The sequence below is a fragment of the Schistocerca americana genome, unplaced genomic scaffold, assembly GCF_021461395.2.
Source record: "Schistocerca americana isolate TAMUIC-IGC-003095 unplaced genomic scaffold, iqSchAmer2.1 HiC_scaffold_165, whole genome shotgun sequence".
Lineage (NCBI taxonomy): Eukaryota > Metazoa > Arthropoda > Insecta > Orthoptera > Acrididae > Schistocerca > Schistocerca americana.
Genome location: NW_025725738.1, coordinates 104,038 through 125,567, shown reverse-complemented (window position 1 = coordinate 125,567; position 21,530 = coordinate 104,038). Strand labels below are relative to the sequence as shown.

At 46.8% G+C, this 21,530-nt stretch overlaps 19 non-coding genes across 19 annotated transcripts; all 19 read left to right on the top strand.

Annotated features, from left to right (window-relative positions):
- Nucleotides 1–28: 28 nt before the first annotated feature.
- Trnat-agu lies at nucleotides 29–100 on the top strand. Its single transcript has one exon. It is a non-coding gene; the product is annotated as a tRNA-Thr (tRNA).
- Nucleotides 101–594: 494 nt separating this feature from the next.
- On the top strand, nucleotides 595–667 carry Trnar-ucg. Its single transcript has one exon. It is a non-coding gene; the product is annotated as a tRNA-Arg (tRNA).
- Nucleotides 668–1,120: 453 nt separating this feature from the next.
- On the top strand, nucleotides 1,121–1,193 carry Trnak-cuu. Its single transcript has one exon. It is a non-coding gene; the product is annotated as a tRNA-Lys (tRNA).
- A 338-nt stretch (nucleotides 1,194–1,531) lies between these two features.
- Trnat-agu lies at nucleotides 1,532–1,603 on the top strand. The gene has a single exon. It is a non-coding gene; the product is annotated as a tRNA-Thr (tRNA).
- A 494-nt stretch (nucleotides 1,604–2,097) lies between these two features.
- Nucleotides 2,098–2,170, top strand: Trnar-ucg. Its single transcript has one exon. It is a non-coding gene; the product is annotated as a tRNA-Arg (tRNA).
- A 453-nt stretch (nucleotides 2,171–2,623) lies between these two features.
- Trnak-cuu lies at nucleotides 2,624–2,696 on the top strand. The gene has a single exon. It is a non-coding gene; the product is annotated as a tRNA-Lys (tRNA).
- A 338-nt stretch (nucleotides 2,697–3,034) lies between these two features.
- On the top strand, nucleotides 3,035–3,106 carry Trnat-agu. Its single transcript has one exon. It is a non-coding gene; the product is annotated as a tRNA-Thr (tRNA).
- Nucleotides 3,107–3,600: 494 nt separating this feature from the next.
- Trnar-ucg lies at nucleotides 3,601–3,673 on the top strand. The gene has a single exon. It is a non-coding gene; the product is annotated as a tRNA-Arg (tRNA).
- Nucleotides 3,674–4,126: 453 nt separating this feature from the next.
- Trnak-cuu lies at nucleotides 4,127–4,199 on the top strand. The gene has a single exon. It is a non-coding gene; the product is annotated as a tRNA-Lys (tRNA).
- Nucleotides 4,200–4,537: 338 nt separating this feature from the next.
- Trnat-agu lies at nucleotides 4,538–4,609 on the top strand. The gene has a single exon. It is a non-coding gene; the product is annotated as a tRNA-Thr (tRNA).
- Nucleotides 4,610–5,106: 497 nt separating this feature from the next.
- Nucleotides 5,107–5,179, top strand: Trnar-ucg. Its single transcript has one exon. It is a non-coding gene; the product is annotated as a tRNA-Arg (tRNA).
- Nucleotides 5,180–5,632: 453 nt separating this feature from the next.
- Trnak-cuu lies at nucleotides 5,633–5,705 on the top strand. The gene has a single exon. It is a non-coding gene; the product is annotated as a tRNA-Lys (tRNA).
- A 338-nt stretch (nucleotides 5,706–6,043) lies between these two features.
- Nucleotides 6,044–6,115, top strand: Trnat-agu. The gene has a single exon. It is a non-coding gene; the product is annotated as a tRNA-Thr (tRNA).
- A 494-nt stretch (nucleotides 6,116–6,609) lies between these two features.
- On the top strand, nucleotides 6,610–6,682 carry Trnar-ucg. Its single transcript has one exon. It is a non-coding gene; the product is annotated as a tRNA-Arg (tRNA).
- A 6,301-nt stretch (nucleotides 6,683–12,983) lies between these two features.
- On the top strand, nucleotides 12,984–13,055 carry Trnat-agu. The gene has a single exon. It is a non-coding gene; the product is annotated as a tRNA-Thr (tRNA).
- Nucleotides 13,056–13,549: 494 nt separating this feature from the next.
- Nucleotides 13,550–13,622, top strand: Trnar-ucg. Its single transcript has one exon. It is a non-coding gene; the product is annotated as a tRNA-Arg (tRNA).
- A 6,608-nt stretch (nucleotides 13,623–20,230) lies between these two features.
- On the top strand, nucleotides 20,231–20,302 carry Trnat-agu. Its single transcript has one exon. It is a non-coding gene; the product is annotated as a tRNA-Thr (tRNA).
- Nucleotides 20,303–20,796: 494 nt separating this feature from the next.
- Nucleotides 20,797–20,869, top strand: Trnar-ucg. Its single transcript has one exon. It is a non-coding gene; the product is annotated as a tRNA-Arg (tRNA).
- Nucleotides 20,870–21,322: 453 nt separating this feature from the next.
- Trnak-cuu lies at nucleotides 21,323–21,395 on the top strand. Its single transcript has one exon. It is a non-coding gene; the product is annotated as a tRNA-Lys (tRNA).
- The last annotated feature ends 135 nt before the right edge of the window (nucleotides 21,396–21,530 follow it).

The following is a 21,530-nucleotide window of genomic DNA, read 5'->3' as shown; positions in this document are numbered from 1 at the left end:
GAAGTACGCAAAACTACCGCTAGGCCGCGCCTCTTTAGCTCAGTGGCAGAGCACTGGTCTAGTAAACCAGGGGTCGTGAGTTCGATCGTCACAGGAGGCAAACGAATTTTCGAAATCAGTTGCGCGTCGTGGCCGTATAGCAAGCAGTATCTGGAACGACGAACAATTAGCAACAGGTGTTTTATTTAGAATTACTCTCAGATGTGATTGAGGCGAATGTCGCAGATAAAGCATTTTGCAAAGCGGTACAGCGTAGGGTGGGAGGCGGCAGTCTGAATTATATTTTTTACATGTGTTTTTCAAATATCACAGAGCCTCTCGCGAGCGTCGTCGTCGTCGACGCCGCCGCTTCTGCAGAAGTAGGAAATCGCCATCGTAGCAAATGCGGCGAGGGACGCCCTGCCTTCGATTTCGAATGCACAAAGTGTGTGGTCTTGGTTCCCAATCTCTACTTGGTCGGTCTCGTAAAGGCTTGAATGTAACGAATGGGTGGGAAGCAGCAAGAGGCAGCGGCTGTGTAGAACGAAAACACAATTCCTCAGCGGTATGAGCGTTTCGAGATGACACGAATGTAAGGAATACTTGGCGGCCAGTGACCGTGTGGCCTAATGGATAAGGCGTCGGACTTCGGATCCGAAGATTGCAGGTTCGAATCCTGACACGGTCGTGTTTTTCCAATTCTGCAAAAGAAACACACCGTTTTAGTGTAGCTATTGAGCAGTACGAAATCGTCTGAATGTTGCTGTTGTCCACTTCCTGCTTGGAGATGCACTTGAGCGTGATACACACACAGCCAGAACGGTGTTATCTAGCGAAATGGTCGGCTGAGTGCCGTCACCGCGAGTTTTGGCTGGCATTTGCGCATCTAAGACAGCGTCGGAAAGTAACCCGTTCGGCTTCTGAGTCAAATCAAATATGTGTGTTAATTTTGACACCACTAGCGCTGCAGGTTTTTTATGCAGTTCCTGTACCTCTCAGAAATGATTATGAAATAAAACTGAAGTACGTGACGTGTGTGACGCTAGGAAAACATTAGGCAGCATGGAGAGATTCTGTATGGGACCACCCCACCCAAACGAGAACTGTGTGTCGTGCGACCCGACACGTAGTCACCGACGCAGCCCGGCTAGCTCAGTCGGTAGAGCATGAGACTCTTAATCTCAGGGTCGTGGGTTCGAGCCCCACGCTGGGCGGAACGTAATTTTGTTCCGCTGCAGATGTAAATTACCGTTTTTCTGATCAATGTGACGTAATGGAAATAGCAACTTAAAACTTTGCCTACGTCTCCATCAGTCGCAAGGAAAGTGTATCTGAAGGTGAAGGTGATTTCGTAGACATGTGTCAAAGACATGTTCTGAAATGTAAGTGGTGTTGGTTGGAGAGCACATCGGTTACGTGTGAGATGTGTAGCCAAGCAGTAATGGTGCGCCATAGCTGCAAATATTAGTCGGTAATATGAAGTGTTGTCAGCTTAAGCCTGATGATCCAGACGAGCGTAAGCACGAAGTACGCAAAACTACCGCTAGGCCGCGCCTCTTTAGCTCAGTGGCAGAGCACTGGTCTAGTAAACCAGGGGTCGTGAGTTCGATCCTCACAGGAGGCAAACGAATTTTCGAAATCAGTTGCGCGTCGTGGCCGTATAGCAAGCAGTATCTGGAACGACGAACAATTAGCAACAGGTGTTTTATTTAGAATTACTCTCAGATGTGATTGAGGCGAATGTCGCAGATAAAGCATTTTGCAAAGCGGTACAGCGTAGGGTGGGAGGCGGCAGTCTGAATTATATTTTTTACATGTGTTTTTCAAATATCACAGAGCCTCTCGCGAGCGTCGTCGTCGTCGACGCCGCCGCTTCTGCAGAAGTAGGAAATCGCCATCGTAGCAAATGCGGCGAGGGACGCCCTGCCTTCGATTTCGAATGCACAAAGTGTGTGGTCTTGGTTCCCAATCTCTACTTGGTCGGTCTCGTAAAGGCTTGAATGTAACGAATGGGTGGGAAGCAGCAAGAGGCAGCGGCTGTGTAGAACGAAAACACAATTCCTCAGCGGTATGAGCGTTTCGAGATGACACGAATGTAAGGAATACTTGGCGGCCAGTGACCGTGTGGCCTAATGGATAAGGCGTCGGACTTCGGATCCGAAGATTGCAGGTTCGAATCCTGTCACGGTCGTGTTTTTCCAATTCTGCAAAAGAAACACACCGTTTTAGTGTAGCTATTGAGCAGTACGAAATCGTCTGAATGTTGCTGTTGTCCACTTCCTGCTTGGAGATGCACTTGAGCGTGATACACACACAGCCAGAACGGTGTTATCTAGCGAAATGGTCGGCTGAGTGCCGTCACCGCGAGTTTTGGCTGGCATTTGCGCATCTAAGACAGCGTCGGAAAGTAACCCGTTCGGCTTCTGAGTCAAATCAAATATGTGTGTTAATTTTGACACCACTAGCGCTGCAGGTTTTTTATGCAGTTCCTGTACCTCTCAGAAATGATTATGAAATAAAACTGAAGTACGTGACGTGTGTGACGCTAGGAAAACATTAGGCAGCATGGAGAGATTCTGTATGGGACCACCCCACCCAAACGAGAACTGTGTGTCGTGCGACCCGACACGTAGTCACCGACGCAGCCCGGCTAGCTCAGTCGGTAGAGCATGAGACTCTTAATCTCAGGGTCGTGGGTTCGAGCCCCACGCTGGGCGGAACGTAATTTTGTTCCGCTGCAGATGTAAATTACCGTTTTTCTGATCAATGTGACGTAATGGAAATAGCAACTTAAAACTTTGCCTACGTCTCCATCAGTCGCAAGGAAAGTGTATCTGAAGGTGAAGGTGATTTCGTAGACATGTGTCAAAGACATGTTCTGAAATGTAAGTGGTGTTGGTTGGAGAGCACATCGGTTACGTGTGAGATGTGTAGCCAAGCAGTAATGGTGCGCCATAGCTGCAAATATTAGTCGGTAATATGAAGTGTTGTCAGCTTAAGCCTGATGATCCAGACGAGCGTAAGCACGAAGTACGCAAAACTACCGCTAGGCCGCGCCTCTTTAGCTCAGTGGCAGAGCACTGGTCTAGTAAACCAGGGGTCGTGAGTTCGATCCTCACAGGAGGCAAACGAATTTTCGAAATCAGTTGCGCGTCGTGGCCGTATAGCAAGCAGTATCTGGAACGACGAACAATTAGCAACAGGTGTTTTATTTAGAATTACTCTCAGATGTGATTGAGGCGAATGTCGCAGATAAAGCATTTTGCAAAGCGGTACAGCGTAGGGTGGGAGGCGGCAGTCTGAATTATATTTTTTACATGTGTTTTTCAAATATCACAGAGCCTCTCGCGAGCGTCGTCGTCGTCGACGCCGCCGCTTCTGCAGAAGTAGGAAATCGCCATCGTAGCAAATGCGGCGAGGGACGCCCTGCCTTCGATTTCGAATGCACAAAGTGTGTGGTCTTGGTTCCCAATCTCTACTTGGTCGGTCTCGTAAAGGCTTGAATGTAACGAATGGGTGGGAAGCAGCAAGAGGCAGCGGCTGTGTAGAACGAAAACACAATTCCTCAGCGGTATGAGCGTTTCGAGATGACACGAATGTAAGGAATACTTGGCGGCCAGTGACCGTGTGGCCTAATGGATAAGGCGTCGGACTTCGGATCCGAAGATTGCAGGTTCGAATCCTGTCACGGTCGTGTTTTTCCAATTCTGCAAAAGAAACACACCGTTTTAGTGTAGCTATTGAGCAGTACGAAATCGTCTGAATGTTGCTGTTGTCCACTTCCTGCTTGGAGATGCACTTGAGCGTGATACACACACAGCCAGAACGGTGTTATCTAGCGAAATGGTCGGCTGAGTGCCGTCACCGCGAGTTTTGGCTGGCATTTGCGCATCTAAGACAGCGTCGGAAAGTAACCCGTTCGGCTTCTGAGTCAAATCAAATATGTGTGTTAATTTTGACACCACTAGCGCTGCAGGTTTTTTATGCAGTTCCTGTACCTCTCAGAAATGATTATGAAATAAAACTGAAGTACGTGACGTGTGTGACGCTAGGAAAACATTAGGCAGCATGGAGAGATTCTGTATGGGACCACCCCACCCAAACGAGAACTGTGTGTCGTGCGACCCGACACGTAGTCACCGACGCAGCCCGGCTAGCTCAGTCGGTAGAGCATGAGACTCTTAATCTCAGGGTCGTGGGTTCGAGCCCCACGCTGGGCGGAACGTAATTTTGTTCCGCTGCAGATGTAAATTACCGTTTTTCTGATCAATGTGACGTAATGGAAATAGCAACTTAAAACTTTGCCTACGTCTCCATCAGTCGCAAGGAAAGTGTATCTGAAGGTGAAGGTGATTTCGTAGACATGTGTCAAAGACATGTTCTGAAATGTAAGTGGTGTTGGTTGGAGAGCACATCGGTTACGTGTGAGATGTGTAGCCAAGCAGTAATGGTGCGCCATAGCTGCAAATATTAGTCGGTAATATGAAGTGTTGTCAGCTTAAGCCTGATGATCCAGACGAGCGTAAGCACGAAGTACGCAAAACTACCGCTAGGCCGCGCCTCTTTAGCTCAGTGGCAGAGCACTGGTCTAGTAAACCAGGGGTCGTGAGTTCGATCCTCACAGGAGGCAAACGAATTTTCGAAATCAGTTGCGCGTCGTGGCCGTATAGCAAGCAGTATCTGGAACGACGAACAATTAGCAACAGGTGTTTTATTTAGAATTACTCTCAGATGTGATTGAGGCGAATGTCGCAGATAAAGCATTTTGCAAAGCGGTACAGCGTAGGGTGGGAGGCGGCAGTCTGAATTATATTTTTTACATGTGTTTTTCAAATATCACAGAGCCTCTCGCGAGCGTCGTCGTCGTCGTCGACGCCGCCGCTTCTGCAGAAGTAGGAAATCGCCATCGTAGCAAATGCGGCGAGGGACGCCCTGCCTTCGATTTCGAATGCACAAAGTGTGTGGTCTTGGTTCCCAATCTCTACTTGGTCGGTCTCGTAAAGGCTTGAATGTAACGAATGGGTGGGAAGCAGCAAGAGGCAGCGGCTGTGTAGAACGAAAACACAATTCCTCAGCGGTATGAGCGTTTCGAGATGACACGAATGTAAGGAATACTTGGCGGCCAGTGACCGTGTGGCCTAATGGATAAGGCGTCGGACTTCGGATCCGAAGATTGCAGGTTCGAATCCTGTCACGGTCGTGTTTTTCCAATTTTGCAAAAGAAACACACCGTTTTAGTGTAGCTATTGAGCAGTACGAAATCGTCTGAATGTTGCTGTTGTCCACTTCCTGCTTGGAGATGCACTTGAGCGTGATACACACACAGCCAGAACGGTGTTATCTAGCGAAATGGTCGGCTGAGTGCCGTCACCGCGAGTTTTGGCTGGCATTTGCGCATCTAAGACAGCGTCGGAAAGTAACCCGTTCGGCTTCTGAGTCAAATCAAATATGTGTGTTAATTTTGACACCACTAGCGCTGCAGGTTTTTTATGCAGTTCCTGTACCTCTCAGAAATGATTATGAAATAAAACTGAAGTACGTGACGTGTGTGACGCTAGGAAAACATTAGGCAGCATGGAGAGATTCTGTATGGGACCACCCCACCCAAACGAGAACTGTGTGTCGTGCGACCCGACACGTAGTCACCGACGCAGCCCGGCTAGCTCAGTCGGTAGAGCATGAGACTCTTAATCTCAGGGTCGTGGGTTCGAGCCCCACGCTGGGCGGAACGTAATTTTGTTCCGCTGCAGATGTAAATTACCGTTTTTCTGATCAATGTGACGTAATGGAAATAGCAACTTAAAACTTTGCCTACGTCTCCATCAGTCGCAAGGAAAGTGTATCTGAAGGTGAAGGTGATTTCGTAGACATGTGTCAAAGACATGTTCTGAAATGTAAGTGGTGTTGGTTGGAGAGCACATCGGTTACGTGTGAGATGTGTAGCCAAGCAGTAATGGTGCGCCATAGCTGCAAATATTAGTCGGTAATATGAAGTGTTGTCAGCTTAAGCCTGATGATCCAGACGAGCGTAAGCACGAAGTACGCAAAACTACCGCTAGGCCGCGCCTCTTTAGCTCAGTGGCAGAGCACTGGTCTAGTAAACCAGGGGTCGTGAGTTCGATCGTCACAGGAGGCAAACGAATTTTCGAAATCAGTTGCGCGTCGTGGCCGTATAGCAAGCAGTATCTGGAACGACGAACAATTAGCAACAGGTGTTTTATTTAGAATTACTCTCAGATGTGATTGAGGCGAATGTCGCAGATAAAGCATTTTGCAAAGCGGTACAGCGTAGGGTGGGAGGCGGCAGTCTGAATTATATTTTTTACATGTGTTTTTCAAATATCACAGAGCCTCTCGCGAGCGTCGTCGTCGTCGACGCCGCCGCTTCTGCAGAAGTAGGAAATCGCCATCGTAGCAAATGCGGCGAGGGACGCCCTGCCTTCGATTTCGAATGCACAAAGTGTGTGGTCTTGGTTCCCAATCTCTACTTGGTCGGTCTCGTAAAGGCTTGAATGTAACGAATGGGTGGGAAGCAGCAAGAGGCAGCGGCTGTGTAGAACGAAAACACAATTCCTCAGCGGTATGAGCGTTTCGAGATGACACGAATGTAAGGAATACTTGGCGGCCAGTGACCGTGTGGCCTAATGGATAAGGCGTCGGACTTCGGATCCGAAGATTGCAGGTTCGAATCCTGTCACGGTCGTGTTTTTCCAATTCTGCAAAAGAAACACACCGTTTTAGTGTAGCTATTGAGCAGTACGAAATCGTCTGAATGTTGCTGTTGTCCACTTCCTGCTTGGAGATGCACTTGAGCGTGATACACACACAGCCAGAACGGTGTTATCTAGCGAAATGGTCGGCTGAGTGCCGTCACCGCGAGTTTTGGCTGGCATTTGCGCATCTAAGACAGCGTCGGAAAGTAACCCGTTCGGCTTCTGAGTCAAATCAAATATGTGTGTTAATTTTGACACCACTAGCGCTGCAGGTTTTTTATGCAGTTCCTGTACCTCTCAGAAATGATTATGAAATAAAACTGAAGTACGTGACGTGTGTGACGCTAGGAAAACATTAGGCAGCATGGAGAGATTCTGTATGGGACCACCCCACCCAAACGAGAACTGTGTGTCGTGCGACCCGACACGTAGTCACCGACGCAGCCCGGCTAGCTCAGTCCAGTTGCGCTTGAGACGCGCTAGTGTGAGGAGGTACCGTCCGCTCCGCCAAGCTAGCGATTGTTTACAAGTGGTGTTTGTGTCCGTCGCGTGTCGTACTACAGTTCTGTGCCTGCGTGTTGTTGTGTCTTTCGTGTTCACGTTCGATGCTGTTAGCCCGTTAAGGGTTAATTAGCGATATGTCTCGTCAGTGTCCCAGGAAGAATACCTTGAAATTTGAATTTGATAAGTCAACCCGTGCTCTGCAACCAAGCTCCCTCGAGATCCACGAATGGATTGTCGATGTCATCGGGATAACTACAGAACAGGTCCACACTGCCTATTACGATTTGGAACAATACTGTTTCTTCGTCAAGCTGCACAATCCTGTTATTATGGAGCGACTGCTGCTGAAATTCGGGGGACGCATTGAATTTCGCCATCGGAACGGAACTGTGAGTATCGTTACGCTTTCAAATGCTGATGTAGAGTTGAAAAATGTCCGTGTATTCAATCTCCCACCTGAAGTTGAAAATTGCTACCTGAAGGAGGTATTGTCGAAGTACGGTGACGTCAGGTCTGTTAGAAATGAAATGTGGTCCAGGGATCATAAGCTGCAGTGTTATAGCGGGGTGCGATCCGTTGAAATGGAAGTAAAGGTTAATATCCCGTCGCACATTATGGTGAGTGGATACAAGGGGCTAGTTACCTATACCGGACAAATTCCCACGTGCCATGTTTGTAACGAGAGTGGTCACCTGAGGCAGGATTGTCCCCGTCGCATGTTTGTTTTAAAAAACAATTTGCAACAGCGACAGCGGCTTACATTTAGTGATGTCCTGATGCGAAGTAATGTAGAACAGCCCGTTGTCTCTCTGAATTCCGTTACCGTGCAAGATCCCACTTTAGTGAACGACAGTGCAATGATAATGCCTATTGTAGAGGAGCAATCTGCCCCTGCTGCTAGTGACCGTAGTGCCTCCGGCAATAAGCGTCCTCGGGACTCAGCCGATATTTCTTCAGATGAGGAAGGTTCCGGTCACACCCACTCTGTGCAAAAGCAAAAAGCCAGTAATGACCCAGCACTCGAATCAGCCATTGCACTGGAGGCGGAATCATCAGGCCAACCCAATGGCAATGTTCCATTATTAGCTAATGATGTCGTCGCTGACATGGAACCGGTCGAGGGAGCCATGCAGGCATCAATTCCAGAAGGACCCGAAAATACGAATCAGGAATGTGCTCAACATACTGAAGGCACTTCCTCGCCTACGGTAGAACAAGGCACTAAGGTGCAACTTGTTGATCAAGTCGGTAGTAGTGATCACGTTCAAGACTTCAATGACCCCCACAGTGCTGCCCAACAACAAGAGGGACCTGCACGAGGGACAGGCATTCCAAATACAGCCGGAACCGCGCAAGACACACAGCGGCGCCGCCTGAAGCCGCAGCCAAACGTCAACGTCGGCAGGGCGCAGGCGAAACGCAACGGGAGCACACAACGGCAAAAATCACCTGACAGTAAAGGAGTTGGAAATCCTGAAGTGTCAGTCAGTGTAGATCAAGACACTCGCAAAGATAGACATACAGCCTCCGCAGCTTCACAAACAGTAATGAAGTAGCAGCGGATTTCCGACTGGATCTTCTTCCCCTACAAACATTGTACACATTGGGCGAAGTGTAAATCTCGGATTTTGTACTCACTCTACTTTGACGACCATACATGACCATTAACCTTCTCGGATGAGTCAAGCTTATAAAATATTAACTATTAACGTTAACAGGATAACGTCCGATTTGAAAAAAGTTGTGTTAAAACAATTTATCTATGAAACAGAGGCGGATGTTGCTTTGTTGCAAGAAGTGTTATTCACTGATTTCACCGTGCCCGGTTTTCAAATATTTTATAATGTCCTACCGGACGCAAATACAGGAACCGCAATTTTAACTCGTGAAGGTATACCGGTGATGTTGTTGGATAAACTAGTTACAGGAAGAGGCCTAAGTTGTCAAATATTTGATGTCACTGTTGTAAATGTTTATGCACCGTCTGGTACCACCAACAGAGCTGCGAGAGCTCAATTCTTCACGGAAGACATAATCTACTTGCTGAGGAAAAATCCTGCGTCTGTAATACTTGGTGGCGACTTCAATTGTGTAGTTAACAGGAAAGATCAGGTACCGCATTTTAACTACTCCAAGGAGCTGCATGACTTAATCAAAAACATGAAGTACAAAGATGCATGGGAAGTAAAATTCCCTACGCTAGTCAAATTCACGCATTTCACTTCGACATCATGCAGTCGGATAGATAGGCAGTATGTGTCGGAGAATCTAAGTCATAACGTGTTGGACGTGGAAGTAATCCCGACATACTGCTCGGATCACTGTGGGTTTTCTGTGACTATCAATTTAGCAAAGCAACCTACGAAATTTTACCGTAATCAGTGGATGCTTAACATTGCCCATCTCAATGATGACGAACTAGAAGAGTGGGTCACAGCCACATGGACGGCATGTTTGAAATCAGTGCATAAATACGGATCTAAAATCGAATGGTGGGTCACGTTTGCCAAACCTAAACTTAGGCAAACCTTAAAATCATACAGTTTTCAAAAAACTAGAGATGGCAAAAAGACAATCGAATTTTACTATACGGTATTGCGAGAACTACATGACAAACACAACGTAGCTAATACTCATCTAGAGCAAATTCGCAAAATAAAAGCGAAGCTTCTAAGTATCACACGACAGCAGTTAGAGGGATTAAAGCTTAAATCAAAGGCAAAGTCTCTACTACAAGAAGAAACTACTTCAATGTTTCACCTGATCAAACACCAACTTAATAGGCGACGCAGTTTTATTGAAGACCTCACACTCGAAGACGGGACTGTACTTACAGACCACAATGACATAGTGCGCGCAATCCAACAACATTTCGCTCACCTCTACACTAAAGACCCGACTGACGAGACTGCAAGTACTGAAATGTTGCACTTATTAACGGAAAAGATCACTAATGAAGAAAACAACTGTCTGATTGCTGCATTTGCAGAGGACGAAATATTTAATCTCGTAAAGGCGTCACCTTCCAACAAATCGGCGGGTCCAGATGGATTACCAAAAGAATTTTATCAAAAGTTTTGGCATATAATTGGTTCCACATTCACGGATGTAATAAACGAAACCTTACATGGAGGAGACTTACCAACTGAACTTAAGGAAGGAAAACTGGTCTTGATTCCGAAAAGTACAGGACGAAAGAAAATCGATAATTTTCGCCCATTAATGTTGATGAACTATGATTACAAGACCATTGCCCGAGCACTTAAGGAGAGACTCACACCACTTCTCAGAACAGTAATAAAAGGCCATCAAGCCTGCTTCCCGGGCCGGACAATCATGTCAGTCATCTCCGAATACAGGGACCTTGTTTCTATCGTCGCAGTCACCGACATCAGGTGTGCGCTATACTTCATCGATTTCTGCAAGGCATTTGACCATGTCAGCCACCGGTACGTGGATCTCATATTTAAACACCTGGCTTTTGACGATCGAGCAGTTAGTGTAATCCATCAGATGATGACCGGCATAACTGCAAAGGCTTACGTAAACGGGCAGCCGACGAAAACTATTCATATACAGAGGGGCGTTCCACAAGGGAGCCCATTATCAATGCTTTTGTATGTTCTTGCACTTGAGCCTTTGCTACGGCAACTCAGAGACAAATTAAGTGGCGTCACAATATCCGGGGTCACGCTTACAGCACAAGCATATGCCGATGACGTGGGCGTCGTCCTTCGACACGGAGGTGACATTACAATTCTGGAAGAGACGATACGTCAATATAGTCGCGCCTCTGGTGCAAAGGTGAACATACGTAAGAGTAAAATCTTAAACCTAAGAGGATTTGACAGGGTACGCAGCCAATGGGCTACACTAGTTGATTCCCACAAAGCACTAGGTATTACTATAAACAATTGTCCTATGAAGATGGCTGCAGTAAATTGGCGGGACACGGCAAACAAAATACAGGGTGCGTTCAACGAACTTTGTTGGCGATCCGCGAATTTATTGCAGAAAGTTCAATTAATTAACACCTACATGTTTTCTAAAGCCTGTTTTGTAGCACAAATATTCCCAGCACCGAAATTACAGGTGAAAAAGGTAATGCGACTTGCCCATAGATACTTGTGGAAAGGCAACATTTTTAAAGTTAGACTCGACAGTGTGACCAAAGCAAGAATGATGGGCGGTTTAGGGCTAACTAATTTGGTCAAAAAAGCATCTGCACTTTACGTCAAAAGAACCCTGTTTATGATTAATAAGGACAGAAATAACGTTACCTCCAGACTCTTCACAATTGTCCAGCCAGGTTCCCTGCAACCCCCGGTGAATGTGGGCCGACTAAACAACAAACTCACGCATGTCAAGGAATTTTATATTGAGGTCAGCTACTTAGAGGCAGGCACGGTGTACAAGTCACATATAACTACACGAGAGATTCTAAATACATGGCACAAATCGGATACACAAAATACCATAGAAATCAAATATCCGAACGTCATATGGCGTACTGTATGGAAAAATATTAGCCTCAAAATCCATTCAACAGACGTGGCTTCCACTTGGTACCAGGTCGTCAGCGACACTGTGCCAACCAATGAAAAACTTTATCGAATAGGACTCAGTGATACACATCACTGCATTAAGTGTGGATTAGTGGACACACTTCAACACAGATTCACGTGCAGTGGACTAGTACACAATTGGACTTGGATCAGAAGAAAGATGGCACTCCTCACCAGAAGTGATGGCCGCAATTATACGCCACAAATGCTGTTACAGCCTGAAGAGATATTTTTCCCAGAACGGAAAAATAACACTGTCATGTGGCTCATGGGTCACTACACACATTACGTCATTGGTAGAAATGGATCTGACAATTCAATTGATTTCATGGTCTACATGGAATCAGCTTACTGGGAATCCAAAAAATTCAGTAACCATAAAAACCTCTACGGCAACATGTTGAATATAGTCTTCGAGAAAACAGGCATAGGATAACAACGAACCACAACACGACAGAAACTATAAGGAAGTCAATGGCCAACAGTGACTCAGTAAACTATTATTGATCATTGAGAAATGACTACGGCCACTACAGGGTATTATATACGAAAATAACAAAACCAACAGAAAACAATAAAGAAAATGGTAACGTCTGACCAAAACAAACAAAAAAAAGGAGTGATTAAAAAAGAAACAAAAAATGGAAAAAAAAAAAAAAAAGTCGTAGAGCAAAAAAAAAAAAAAAAAAGTCGTAGAGCAAAAAAAAAAAAAAAAAAAAAAATGGATAAGGCGTCGGACTTCGGATCCGAAGATTGCAGGTTCGAATCCTGTCACGGACGAGTTTTTCCAGTTCTGCAAAAGATGCACAATAAAAAAAAAAAAAAGTCGGTAGAGCATGAGACTCTTAATCTCAGGGTCGTGGGTTCGAGCCCCACGCTGGGCGGAACGTAATTTTGTTCCGCTGCAGATGTAAATTACCGTTTTTCTGATCAATGTGACGTAATGGAAATAGCAACTTAAAACTTTGCCTACGTCTCCATCAGTCGCAAGGAAAGTGTATCTGAAGGTGAAGGTGATTTCGTAGACATGTGTCAAAGACATGTTCTGAAATGTAAGTGGTGTTGGTTGGAGAGCACATCGGTTACGTGTGAGATGTGTAGCCAAGCAGTAATGGTGCGCCATAGCTGCAAATATTAGTCGGTAATATGAAGTGTTGTCAGCTTAAGCCTGATGATCCAGACGAGCGTAAGCACGAAGTACGCAAAACTACCGCTAGGCCGCGCCTCTTTAGCTCAGTGGCAGAGCACTGGTCTAGTAAACCAGGGGTCGTGAGTTCGATCCTCACAGGAGGCAAACGAATTTTCGAAATCAGTTGCGCGTCGTGGCCGTATAGCAAGCAGTATCTGGAACGACGAACAATTAGCAACAGGTGTTTTATTTAGAATTACTCTCAGATGTGATTGAGGCGAATGTCGCAGATAAAGCATTTTGCAAAGCGGTACAGCGTAGGGTGGGAGGCGGCAGTCTGAATTATATTTTTTACATGTGTTTTTCAAATATCACAGAGCCTCTCGCGAGCGTCGTCGTCGTCGACGCCGCCGCTTCTGCAGAAGTAGGAAATCGCCATCGTAGCAAATGCGGCGAGGGACGCCCTGCCTTCGATTTCGAATGCACAAAGTGTGTGGTCTTGGTTCCCAATCTCTACTTGGTCGGTCTCGTAAAGGCTTGAATGTAACGAATGGGTGGGAAGCAGCAAGAGGCAGCGGCTGTGTAGAACGAAAACACAATTCCTCAGCGGTATGAGCGTTTCGAGATGACACGAATGTAAGGAATACTTGGCGGCCAGTGACCGTGTGGCCTAATGGATAAGGCGTCGGACTTCGGATCCGAAGATTGCAGGTTCGAATCCTGTCACGGTCGTGTTTTTCCAATTCTGCAAAAGAAACACACCGTTTTAGTGTAGCTATTGAGCAGTACGAAATCGTCTGAATGTTGCTGTTGTCCACTTCCTGCTTGGAGATGCACTTGAGCGTGATACACACACAGCCAGAACGGTGTTATCTAGCGAAATGGTCGGCTGAGTGCCGTCACCGCGAGTTTTGGCTGGCATTTGCGCATCTAAGACAGCGTCGGAAAGTAACCCGTTCGGCTTCTGAGTCAAATCAAATATGTGTGTTAATTTTGACACCACTAGCGCTGCAGGTTTTTTATGCAGTTCCTGTACCTCTCAGAAATGATTATGAAATAAAACTGAAGTACGTGACGTGTGTGACGCTAGGAAAACATTAGGCAGCATGGAGAGATTCTGTATGGGACCACCCCACCCAAACGAGAACTGTGTGTCGTGCGACCCGACACGTAGTCACCGACGCAGCCCGGCTAGCTCAGTAAAGTTCCGCCGCGGCCGCGGCCGTGTGCAGACGTGCGGTGGTGGTCGCTTCGCCTGTGCTTAAGAGCGCACGCAGCTGTTGGTACTGTAAGTACTACTTCACGAAAGTGATGGAGGCTGAGTTGAGACGTTACACGCTACGATTTGGATTTCCGTATGGATATGCTCGACCACAGGTTTACGAACTTATTGACTGGTTTTACGATCGATTAGGACTGCGAGATGACGAAGTTCTTGGGTTTTCGTATGATTTTCTTGCGAACGCTGTTTATGTAAAATTGATTAGTGACGATCCTTGCGTTCGTATTATGACCCTCACGGAAGGCACTGCGGATTTTGTGAATTCTAAAGGCGAAATTTGTAAAGTATCTGTTAGTCATGCTGGACTAGGGCTGCGAACCGTCCGTATATTTAATCTGCCTTTCGAAGTTAGCTTCGATAGAATTCGGCAAGCTTTGTCTCCCTACGGTAATGTCTTGCAAATTCATGCCGAGCAATGGAGGGGTTACAAACATTTCAATGTTGATAACGGCGTTCGGAATGCGAAAATTGATTTAACGAAGCACATCCCGTCCAACATTTTGGTGCAGGGTTTTCGAGCGCTGGTGATGTACGAAGGACAACCGCGAACTTGTGTAATATGTGGTTCTACCGACCATTTAAAATCTGCTTGTCCCCGTGTCCGGGCGGGTCGCCGAGGAATGCAACATCGTCTTACACCTCTCGATGGGCACGATGGCAATCGGTTGTCTTACGCGCGGACATTGATAGAGTCGCCTACGACACAACCGACGCTCCACCAACCGGCTGCGGTGACCCCAGACGCCGGCGCGGTCATTGTCAACAACTCTGCGGCAACCCCCGAATGTCCCGTTCGTAGTGATGTCACCGATATCGACAGCCACGCTGCACACCTGCAGGTTTCCCCGACTGTCGGCCTTCGTGCCGACCATGGCGGACCGACTCCCGTCCCTACTCCAACTACGTCCGTCGAGCTGAAACAGTTGTCGGATGGTGGCGACAGGTCGCGCGTTTCTTGCCCCCCTGACGTTGCGCCCCCCACGCCCCTCCCTCTCGGCAGTGACCTATCTGAGGAAGGGTCTACACACAGCCTCTTGACGGACGTCAAAACCGTTTCTGACGCCGACGCACCTCCCCCAAGAACTGGGAAATCTAAGCGGTCGGCACGGAAGCAGAGTGCGGAGGAGATCCGCACTCTGGAAAAGAAACTGCAGCGCACAATAAAGCAGATCCGAAAAGACGGAAGTGAACGCGGCGGCACAGATGACATGGGTTCCGTCGCGCGCCACGTGGGGGAGGCCGATATGGAGATGCATGTCGACCGTCCGAGTCCTGAGCTGATGGATACTGGTCATCAGCATACGCCAGCCGAGAAGTCTTGGGCAGACGAAGGTGAATAACACGGACCCTTTCTATCCCCACCATGCAAGCTTATAAACTAGCCACAGTTAATTTGAATAGGATCGCATCCGATGTCAAACTTAAATGCTTGACCGACTATCTATATGCCGCCGATATAGATATAGTTTTCTTCCAAGAAGTTGTGTCCCCCAAGGTTGGAGAAATACCTGGGTATGATGCCATATTAAATCTTGGCACTGAGGCGGGCACTGCGATTTTATTCAAAGCTGGCATCGCTTACCAACCTACAGCGATTTTAGAAACGGGACGCGGCATTGCCGCCCAATTACAGGATTTGCTTCTCCTGAACGTGTACGCCCCGACAGGGTCCGCTGGCAGAAGGGACAGAAGTGAATTTTTTAGGGCTGAAGTTGTGACCTTATTGCCGAACGTTCGACTGAAGATCATCCTGGGTGGGGATTTCAACTGCGTTTTACGCAACGAAGATCAAAGTCCGAATTTTAATTTTTGTCCCGAGCTACTAACGTTAACAAATGGTCTGCATTTACAAGATAGTTGGTGTCACCTTCGACCACACACGAAGGGCTATACCTATGTGAGCGCTGCTTCTTCTAGCCGTCTGGATAGGTTTTATGTTTCTCAAGATCTTTTACATACTATTCGTGATTGTGAACTATGGCCGCTCAGTTTTAGTGACCACACCGCATACCATCTAACGATTCGGCATGTGCGGCAGAAGACATTTTTGGGACGCGGCACGTGGCAGCTGAATGTCTCGCTGCTAGATGAAGCGGATTTACGGCGTTGCCTCGTTGACACCTGGCAGCAGTGCCTCCAGAGGCAAGCTCGGTATAGGGAGCGCGTTCTTTGGTGGACGGAGTTTGTTAAGCCGCGGATTAAGAAATGTATTTGCCAGTTTGCCAGGACCAGGGCTTATTGGAGGAAACGGTCTCTAGAATTTTATTTCCTCGGTTTACGCCAGCTGTACAGCGATCCATCTGCTTTGTCCGACAACCTGATCCGCATCAAGCGTATCAAAGCCAAAATTACTGCTTTAGTTCGTGACGCACTTGTTGGCACTCGGGTCCGATCGCGCTCTTCTGATGACATCTCCCACGAGTCCGCATCGTTATTCCATCTCATACGGGAAACCAAACGTGGTAAACAAAAAATTATTGCTCATCTGAAGGATGCTGGCGGGAATCTGTACAATGAACAGGGTGCTATCAAGACGCATGTCTTCAATTATTTTCGACAACATTATTCCGAGTCAGATACCGATCTATCGGCGGGGGATGATTTTTTAAACGACATCGCCTCCACAGTGGATCAGGATGATAACGCTGCTCTCTTGGCCAATGTCACTAACTCTGAAGTTAAGTCCATCCTCGCGTGCGCTGCCAAGAACAAAGCTGCCGGCTTAGACGGCCTGCCGGTCGAATTTTATTCACGGTTCTGGGATGTGATCGGCGACGAATTGACCGCCATGTATAACGAACTGTTATCGCATGCTGCCTTCCCCCCGCAGTTCACGGAAGGAATGGTTGTCCTGGTTCCTAAAACATCCAATCCGACTATGTTAAATGACTTTCGGCCAATTACGTTGCTTAACTCTGATTTCAAGATCTTGACTAGGATTATAAACACCAGGCTTAAAGTACTTCTTGGCAAAGTACTTGGCCCTTATCAGACGGGTGCAGTCAGTGGTCGATCGATGTTGAATGCCCTGTGTGAATATCGCGACCTGACTTATTTAACTTGGATTACCAACACTGATTTGGCGTTATTGTTTCTCGACTTCGATAAGGCGTTTGACAGAATTAATCACGGTTTTTTATTGCGCACAATGAGTCAAATGGGATTCAACCAGCGTTTTCGACAGCTTATTCAGAAATGTATCTGCGGAACGTCTTCACGCGTGAAGGTTAACGGCCAGTTAACCGCCCCCGTGCCCATACGACAAGCAGTGCGACAAGGGTGCCCCCTTTCTATGACGTTATTCTCGATCGCTATAGAGCCACTTCTTAAAAAGTTTTACGTAACTTTACACGGGTTGCAAACGTTAAACACCAAAACGGTCTGCCACGCCTATGCCGACGATATCAGTGTGCTTATTACTAACACCGAAGAGCTGGGGTCAGTTCGTCGGATTGTCCATCAGTACTCTGTCGCTTGTGGCGCTCGACTTAATGAGCGAAAGTCCAAAATCATGCCGTTAGGTCGCAACCCCACTTCCATCGATATTTCTTGGTTGGACAGGACCGAAGACCTGTGGCATCTAGGCCTGGTTATATCACCGAACCCCCAGGCCATGCTCCACGTGAATTGGGAACGCAAGCTTACCATCTTACGTGCGGTGATCAAAGAACATAACATGCGGTCTTTAGACCGGATGCAGAGGGCACAGTTTATTAATAGTTACGTTTTCAGTAAGCTCTATCACACTGCCGCTGTTTTACCAATCCCGACAGCCATTGCGAAAAAAATTTTAGCACTTGCTTGCTGGTATGTCTGGAGAGGGAACATCTTTAAAGTTTCCTTTAAAGCTACCTCGTTACTTCGTTCCCGAGGTGGCTTAGGCGTCAAAGACGTTGAATCCCAATGTGTGGCAACTTTTTTAACTCGTACTTCCCGCATACTACACAGTACCCCAAATAGTCTCACTGCACGGCTTTTCAACACCTTACGTCCAAAGGATTTGTCTGCGCCAACGCCTGTGGGCCACATTCATCCTGAGCTTGGCTATATCCGGCGGTATTATGTGGAGCTAAGCTATGTTCAGGACAACCCGCATCCGTTCAACACGGCGGCGACCTATCGTGCTCTTACTCAATGGCAGCTGGATAACCCAATTGAGAAGAAATATTTAGGCAAAAACTGGAGAAATGTCTGGAAGAACATCAGTTATTCGCTCCTTCGCTCCAGAGTTCGAGCTGTTTGGTATGACGCTGTCAATGAGGTGATTCCCACTGGCGAGAAATTGCACAAAATCAAGCTGCGGCCCACCCCGTTTTGTGAGAAGTGTAACCTAGTGGAAACGCTGCCGCATCTCTTCCACTGCAGGGATCAAACACAAATATGGCAGTGGACACGAAAGAAACTCGCTGTCATTAATAGGACGTCGGATACTTCCATTCAACTTCAAGACGCGCTCCAACCCGACTGGCAGCTTTATCCTCAATCTAAGAATAATAGTTATGTCTGGCTCATGGGCCAGTTCGTCTATTACATGCTTGTCCATACAACGCCAACGCTACATGATTATCAGATGTACCTCATCGAAGAGTATTATGCGATTAAGAAATTGCGACAGTATAAAGACCAGTTTCAAAATTTTCTCACTATTGCTTTAAGTGATGGAAGAATTTAAGTTTACAGATCCATTGGACGGAGTTTTCTTTTCTTTTTTTTTTTCACTATTTTGTTATATTGTTTGTTTCCATGGATTTGGTCTGCTCCGCACCATCAGATGCGGGTGATTTGCCTCATGGGTCACACGAAGGTACAGAGTGCACTGCACTCGGCCTCGAACATTTAATTGTATTTGGGAGTTCCTTTTCATTTTCAAATGACAGCACTTTACTTTTGGTTCCGCAGGGCGTCACCCAGAAGAGGCCCCTCATTTGTTTACTTTCATTCGCATTATCTTTCATCAAAGCTGCACGACGATTTAGTACGAACCAGGAATTTCCAGCAGCTTCTATTCCTCCTATCAAGAGGCTTTACGATACGGGAAATGGTTGTTTGGCATGTCCCTGCTCTTGGTGTCACCACGTTACCAGCGCTCATCTTCCAACGCATGGCATGCTCAGGGTTTTGAGAAGCAGCAATCCACAATCAACCATCGGGAAACCGAATGTACAATACTCGTCAACGACATGGCCACTGGGACAATTATTCTACGTGAAGACCAACTTTGAGTATCTGCTGTGCTGGATTCATGGTGTGCTGCGTAATCCACAGACCAGACATGGATTTCTTTTTATCATTCTGTTTATATCTATAAAAATAATGGAACACACACGACGCCACATCGCAAATTAAACAAAATATAATAATGCATACATAACAATCAAATCAAATCACAAAACCATGCAATTGGGTGCGGGGTATGGCGGTGACATCGTGGCCAGGCCTCCGGATTGCGACCCCTGCCCACCTTGCCGCCGGCTGCCTAGCACTCACGTGCATACAAAAAAAAAAAAAAAAAAAAAAAAAAAATTGCAAAAAAATAAAACCCAAAAAACAAAAACAAAACAATAAAAAAAAATAAAACCTAAAAAAAAGGTGGTTAAACAAAAAGTGGTTAAGGCGAAAAAAAGAAAATAAAAAAAAAAAAAAAAAAAAAAAAAAAAAAAAGTCGGTAGAGCATGAGACTCTTAATCTCAGGGTCGTGGGTTCGAGCCCCACGCTGGGCGGAACGTAATTTTGTTCCGCTGCAGATGTAAATTACCGTTTTTCTGATCAATGTGACGTAATGGAAATAGCAACTTAAAACTTTGCCTACGTCTCCATCAGTCGCAAGGAAAGTGTATCTGAAGGTGAAGGTGATTTCGTAGACATGTGTCAAAGACATGTTCTGAAATGTAAGTGGTGTTGGTTGGAGAGCACATCGGTTACGTGTGAGATGTGTAGCCAAGCAGTAATGGTGCGCCATAGCTGCAAATATTAGTCGGTAATATGAAGTGTTGTCAGCTTAAGCCTGATGATCCAGACGAGCGTAAGCACGAAGTACGCAAAACTACCGCTAGGCCGCGCCTCTTTAGCTCAGTGGCAGAGCACTGGTCTAGTAAACCAGGGGTCGTGAGTTCGATCCTCACAGGAGGCAAACGAATTTTCGAAATCAGTTGCGCGTCGTGGCCGTATAGCAAGCAGTATCTGGAACGACGAACAATTAGCAACAGGTGTTTTATTTAGAATTACTCTCAGATGTGATTGAGGCGAATGTCGCAGATAAAGCATTTTGCAAAGCGGTACAGCGTAGGGTGGGAGGCGGCAGTCTGAATTATATTTTTTACATGTGTTTTTCAAATATCACAGAGCCTCTCGCGAGCGTCGTCGTCGTCGACGCCGCCGCTTCTGCAGAAGTAGGAAATCGCCATCGTAGCAAATGCGGCGAGGGACGCCCTGCCTTCGATTTCGAATGCACAAAGTGTGTGGTCTTGGTTCCCAATCTCTACTTGGTCGGTCTCGTAAAGGCTTGAATGTAACGAATGGGTGGGAAGCAGCAAGAGGCAGCGGCTGTGTAGAACGAAAACACAATTCCTCAGCGGTATGAGCGTTTCGAGATGACACGAATGTAAGGAATACTTGGCGGCCAGTGACCGTGTGGCCTAATGGATAAGGCGTCGGACTTCGGATCCGAAGATTGCAGGTTCGAATCCTGTCACGGTCGTGTTTTTCCAATTCTGCAAAAGAAACACACCGTTTTAGTGTAGCTATTGAGCAGTACGAAATCGTCTGAATGTTGCTGTTGTCCACTTCCTGCTTGGAGATGCACTTGAGCGTGATACACACACAGCCAGAACGGTGTTATCTAGCGAAATGGTCGGCTGAGTGCCGTCACCGCGAGTTTTGGCTGGCATTTGCGCATCTAAGACAGCGTCGGAAAGTAACCCGTTCGGCTTCTGAGTCAAATCAAATATGTGTGTTAATTTTGACACCACTAGCGCTGCAGGTTTTTTATGCAGTTCCTGTACCTCTCAGAAATGATTATGAAATAAAACTGAAGTACGTGACGTGTGTGACGCTAGGAAAACATTAGGCAGCATGGAGAGATTCTGTATGGGACCACCCCACCCAAACGAGAACTGTGTGTCGTGCGACCCGACACGTAGTCACCGACGCAGCCCGGCTAGCTCAGTCGGTAGAGCATGAGACTCTTAATCTCAGGGTCGTGGGTTCGAGCCCCACGCTGGGCGGAACGTAATTTTGTTCCGCTGCAGATGTAAATTACCGTTTTTCTGATCAATGTGACGTAATGGAAATAGCAACTTAAAACTTTGCCTACGTCTCCATCAGTCGCAAGGAAAGTGTATCTGAAGGTGAAGGTGATT